Below are 6,000 nucleotides of genomic sequence, written 5' to 3'. Positions count from 1 at the left end.
CCCTCCACTCCCATTAGGATACGCGAGAAGAAAGGAAGGAGCAGTCTATCTGGTGACAGACTGGTTACTCTTTGACTTATGTCTCAGGCACACTCTGATTATCTGAGATAATATTCTCAGAGGATTCCTTTCAAACACTAGTGATAACATTATGGAGGTCTTGGGCCACTGAGGTTCTCTTCAGCGGTTTTTTTTTTTTTTTTTCTAATGGAGTCTCGCTGTGTCGCCCAGGCTGGAGTGCGGTGGCGCGATCTCGGCTCACTGCAACCTCTGCCTCCTGGGTTCAAGTGATTCTCCTGCCTCAGCCTCCCGAGTAGGCGAGACTACAGGCACGTGCCACCATGCCCAGCAAATTTTCTGTATTTTTAGTAGAGACGGGGTTTCACTGTGTTAGCCAGGATTGTGTTGATCTCCTGACCTCATGATCCACCTGCCTGGGCCTCCCAAAGTGCTGGTATTTCAGGCTTGAGCCACCGCACCCGGCCTCTCTTCAGTGTTTTGTGATATCAATGTGTGCCTAAGACATACTGAACTGGAACAGTGGGAGGGGTGAACATCTGTCTTTCAGAATACGCATGTACAGCCTGGCCAATGCTGGCTTTCTTGAGAATACCAACAAAAGTTCCACTGGCAAAGAGAATTTGTGAAACCTGTCCATTCTGTTTTAATTAGTTACCCTGGGTAGGTTATAAGCATAACAAATGTGCCTTTGAACTTGTTTTTGATTGCTTAAGAAAAAATCTTGAGTAAAAGTACAAACAAGATATCCTAAGCCGAATGTGGTGGCTCCTGCCTGTAATCTCAGCACTTTGGGAGGCGACGGCAGATGGATCGCTTGAGCCCAGGAGTTCGAGACCAGCCTGGATAACATAGTGAAACCCTATCTCTATTAAAAAAAAAAAAATTGAAAATTAGCTGGGCGGAGTGGCTTGTACCTATGGTCCCAGCTACTCCTCAGGAGGTTCACTTGAGGTGGAGGTTTGCTTGAGCCTGGGAGGTCAAGGCTACAGTGAGCTGTGATTATGCCACTGCACTCAATCTGAGTGACAGAGTAAGACACTGTCTCAAGAAGAAGAAAAAAAGCCTCTCCTAGCTCTGGGATTTCATGGGAAGTTCACTGAGGCTAAAGGACTTGGTGCAGCCTCCAAGGGACACCCTACCTGTCCATGGTGGTTGGGATTTGGTTATAAAAGAAGGTGCTGATGTGCTAGCTATACTAACTGGTTGGATGAAAGGAAGACAGTACCTTGAAACACCCGACATTAGATCCCTGTTTCTCCTCTCACCTGATTCTAGGTTAGAAACAAAATCTGCATTCATTTTGGTTTGGCTTGGCTATGAAACCAAATGCCAGAAAATCTTAAGAAAGTTTTCTACAGGCAAGGTAGTGGTTAGATTTTTCTTTTTCAAAGGTAGCCTAATTATTCTATTAGCCTAAACGGACTTCTTATACTTTAGTTCTTCAAGGAAAGAACACTGCTAATTAGACCATGGAGATTGAATTAGAAATTATGGATTGGAAGATTGGTCTCAAAGGACCCCAGATTCAGATGTTTACTTTTGACATGTGTGGAGAAAAGAAAGTACTGGCCAATAGCACTCTTAACTAGATTTAGCTTCAAAAGGAAGACTAGGGGTGGGGAAATACGCTGTCTTGTAAAAAACATTTTTATATGTTTGTTATTCCTATATAATTAAGCCATACATTCCATGTGATTTCTTGAGCAGAAAAATAGAATCAGCATTATTAGTGATTTTCTGTTCGGCAAATAGTCCATATTGGATCATTTTGTCACACTTATACCCCAATTTAAAGGATAATGAGGAGACACATTAATATATGATAGTTTTATGTACAATACAGACTTAATATACAAATCAATGTGAAATATTAGCACATCACTTATTTTATAGCACATTTTACTGTCTGATTTATGAATATGTTAACTGTCTCTCCTTTTAGAATTTAAGCTTCACGTTAGCACAGATCTAAAATCTCTCTAACTGCTATGGCCCCATTCATCTAGAACAGTATCTGACACATATTTGTTGAATGAATGAATCCCATAAATTACACGTAGAGATTGGGGGAGAGAGAGAGAGAGAGGGAGAGAGAGAGAGAGAGAGAGTGTGTGTGTGTGTGTGTGTGTGTGTGTGTGTGTGTGTAGGGTGAGGCAGAGAAAACAGATGCACTGAGATGAGAACAGAAAAGGATTAACATTTTTTGAGAAGCTTCTTGGCCAGATATCTCAGGTATTGATGAAAAATGATCTATCCCTTAAGAAGACTTGGTTGATTTGAATGGAACACCTTATATCACTCAGTTCACGTAATATTTTTTCAAGTGTCAATATATGGTATAATTAATATTCTATTGATGTTCCTTATTGTATATTTTATTTCTATTTTTAGCCTTCCGCCTGCATTGATATCAGTGGATCTAATTCAAATTTGGGAAGGATTACCTATTTTTGATGTTCTGTGATGTCGATTGAATAACTAAAACTAATTATTAATTTAGTAATAAGTCATTCAACTAAAGAGAAACTATACTTAACTATACATCCTCCAGCTTTTCAAGATATTAAGAAGTTTATTAGCAGGATTTTACTAGATTGGTTATTGCTGAATTCTTTGCTCACAAAACATTTTGATGAGATATGCTTGGGAACGGAATAGTTTGAGTTGAACAAGGAAATATGTGTGGCCTTGCCTCCACTTGCTCAGCCTCCGCCACCTCCATGCAAGGTTTAACTGGACCTTGTGTTTCCTGGAGCTGCTCCATGTCTGAACCTTTGGACTGGAAACTACTCTGTCCACCACATCTGCCATTGTCCACCATCTCCCCCTAGACTTTCAGTCCCCAAACACCTCCCTGTTCTTTCAGTTTATTAGCCGTTTTCTGGCTTGACTTCTTTCCTTTTCAGTTTAATCCCTGAGTAGTCTCGTGTCCCAATCCCTTTGACCTTCTAATCCAGCTTTCTTAACAATCCCAAAATTCAGGTCAACTCAATCATCCGTTTTCTTACATTTTGCTTTAAAGACATTGAAGAAGCCTAAAGAAAATTGAATAAATGAGTTGATTAGTCACATCACCAAGACAACAGTTTGGTCAGTGAAACACTCATAGCTGTTGGGTCAACTTTTTATTCATCCCTGCCTGGCTCTCTTTCCTTTTCATCACACAGTGACTGTTCACATGTTTATGGCTCTCCACAGGCCCTTCCTCATCCCACTCTGAAATCCTGCCACTCTCAATGATCAACCGAGCCTTACTCTTGCTGGTCACTGATCTGTGAGGTTTATATGTATTACCTTGTTGAATCTTCACAACAGCCCTTTGAGGAAGATATTATTATCCCTGGTTTATAGATGCCCAAGTTCTTAAAGAAAATAAGTAGTGATGCCTGGATCTGAACCCAGGAAATCTGACTCTAAGCTCATGCCCTTTGTCCCTAAACTGCCTTGCTTCTGGTACAGACTTGGTCAGGCATTTTCTCCCTAGAGCTTCAGTCCTTTCCACCTACAGATTTTTCCATATCTTTCTCCTAGGCCATTCTCTCCTGACTCTTCTCAGTTAATCTCCTACCAAAGCTCTGTATCCCCTGCTACCCCGGCTCTTAGGGCTTTCTCCATCATTGATTTGTTGATTGATTTAGCAGATACTTATTAAGTATTATTGTGTACTAGGTCTTAGGGACACAGGTAAACAAAACCTAATCTCTAGTCCTGGAGCTTTACATTCAAATTATTCCTCTAAAATATTTAACATCTCACCATGCCCTAGGCCCTCTTCCTCCTACAGAAATGCTGAAGTTCGCCGGGCGCGGTGGCTCATGCCTGTAATCCCAACACTTTGGGAGGCCAAGGCGGGTGGATCCTGAGGTCAGGAGATCGAGACCACGGTGAAACCCCATCTCTACTAAAAATAGAAAAAATTAGCTGGGCACGGTGGCAGGCGCCTGTAGTCCCAGCTACTTGGGAGGCTAAGGCAGGAGAATGGCGTGAACCCGGGAGGCGGAGCTTGCAGTGAGCCGAGACCATGCCACTGCACTCCAGCCTGGGCGACAGTGAGACTCCGTCTCAAAAAAAAAAAAAGAAATGCTGAAGTGACTGTATATTTCATACTACATCTAGCACCACACCTGACAAGGCACCAGGAACATGTTTGACAGAGAGACAAATAATTCCAGGTAAAGTAATCAAGGTTTGGAAGTTTGTTCTTAGTCTCTAGCCTCCTTTTTATTATTTATTTATTTATTTATTTAGGAGATGGAGTTTCTCTCTTGTCGCCCAGGATGGAGGGCAATGGCGCCATCTCGGCTTATTGCAACCTCCACCTCTGGGTTCAAGCAATTCTCCTGCCTCAGTCTCCCAAGTAGCTGGCATTATAGGTGTGCTCTGCCATGCCTGGCTAATTTTTCTATTATTAGTAGAGACAGGGTTTCACCATGTTGGCCAGGCTGGTCTCAAACTCCTGACCTCAGGTGATGCCCCCACCTTGGCCTCCCAAAATGCTGCAATTACAAGCGTGAGCCACCATGCCCGGCCTCTGGCCTCCTTTTTCTAAAAAGTAGCCCACTTCAGATGTCGAAAACCCTTTCTCTCTCACTATGTTCCCTTCTAAGCAGACCCAGAAAGGTTCTGAAAACCAACCTTTGCCATTAATGACTGACTAGTTGTACTTCCACTGAAATCCCACCAAAATTACCTCAAACTAGTACCTACAGTTTATGCCTTTTAGTCTATGATTGTGAAACAAAAGGTATGTGGCCTTATTAATAAATTTTGGCATCTGTAAGGTAGGAGATAATCGTGAGACAAGGGAACCTTCAAAGCCATATTTTCTCACTTCTAGTGGTCCTTGAATAGAGGGTGATTTTGCCCCTAAGAGAACATTTGGCAATGTCTGGAGGTATTTTTGGTGTCACAGCTTTATGGGGGAAGCAGGGAGGATGGACAGTGCTACTGTAGGCTTCTAGCAAGTAGAGGCTAGGGATGCTGCTCAACGTCCTACAGCACAGGTGACAAAACCTCACAACAAAGAATTGCTGCCCCAACTTGAAAGCCACTGATCGAAAGGGTGAACTTGACTGGAACATTGAGGTGCCCTGTGAGTCAGGGCAGTTAGTATCTGGGGGATGCTGGCTGAGCCTGCCAAGCATCTATTGAAAAGTTGCTGGAGGTGAAGGATCATGTCTTTGGGACCTAGAGAGTGAGATACTTGGACTCAGTTTCTGCCTCCACCCTTCCCCTAACTTTATTTGGATCTTCCCACAGCCCCAAGAAGTTCAGTACACATTTTATCTCGTCCTAGATCACCTTCTTTTTTAGTATGTAGAGATTTTGAGGGGAAAGGTAAATAGGAGACTCTTTCTCAACAGAGGTAGGATAAGATTTATCTTAATCCCAATTAAACAATAGTGAAGACCCAAAAGAAAAAAGTTGGAAACCCAAGCTTTTCACATAAGTTAATAGCAATGAAGAATCAGTTTATTGAACAATTTATTGAACATAAGAATAATTTCATAAATTCTTATGAAATTAAGTCTTAAAGGAGGAGAATAGGCAGGGCATGGTGGTTCACACCTGTAATCCCAGCACTTTGGGAGGCTGAGGCGAATTGATCACTTGAGGACAGGAGTTCAAGACCAGCCTGGCCAACATAGGGAAACCCCCTCTCTACTAAATAAATAAATAGATACAAAAAATTAGCTGGGTGTGGTGGCATCGCCTATAATCCCAGCTACTTGGGAGGCTGAGACATGAGAATTGCTTGAACCTGGGAGGTGGAGGTTGCAGTGAGCTGAGATCATGCCACTGTACTCCAGCCTGGGCGACAGAGCAAGACTCTGTCAAAAAAGAAAAAAAAAAAAGGAAAGCTATGTTAATAAAGTATAAATTCCAAAATTTAACCAGAAGTTAGTGGATATTAGCTCTTACCATGGAAAATTATCATTACTTAAATAATTTGCTAAATTTTATTTTTAAGTGGTTTTG

This window comes from Nomascus leucogenys, chromosome 1a (genome assembly GCF_006542625.1).
Source record: "Nomascus leucogenys isolate Asia chromosome 1a, Asia_NLE_v1, whole genome shotgun sequence".
NCBI lineage: Eukaryota > Metazoa > Chordata > Mammalia > Primates > Hylobatidae > Nomascus > Nomascus leucogenys.
Note: the sequence above shows the minus strand (reverse complement) of the source record.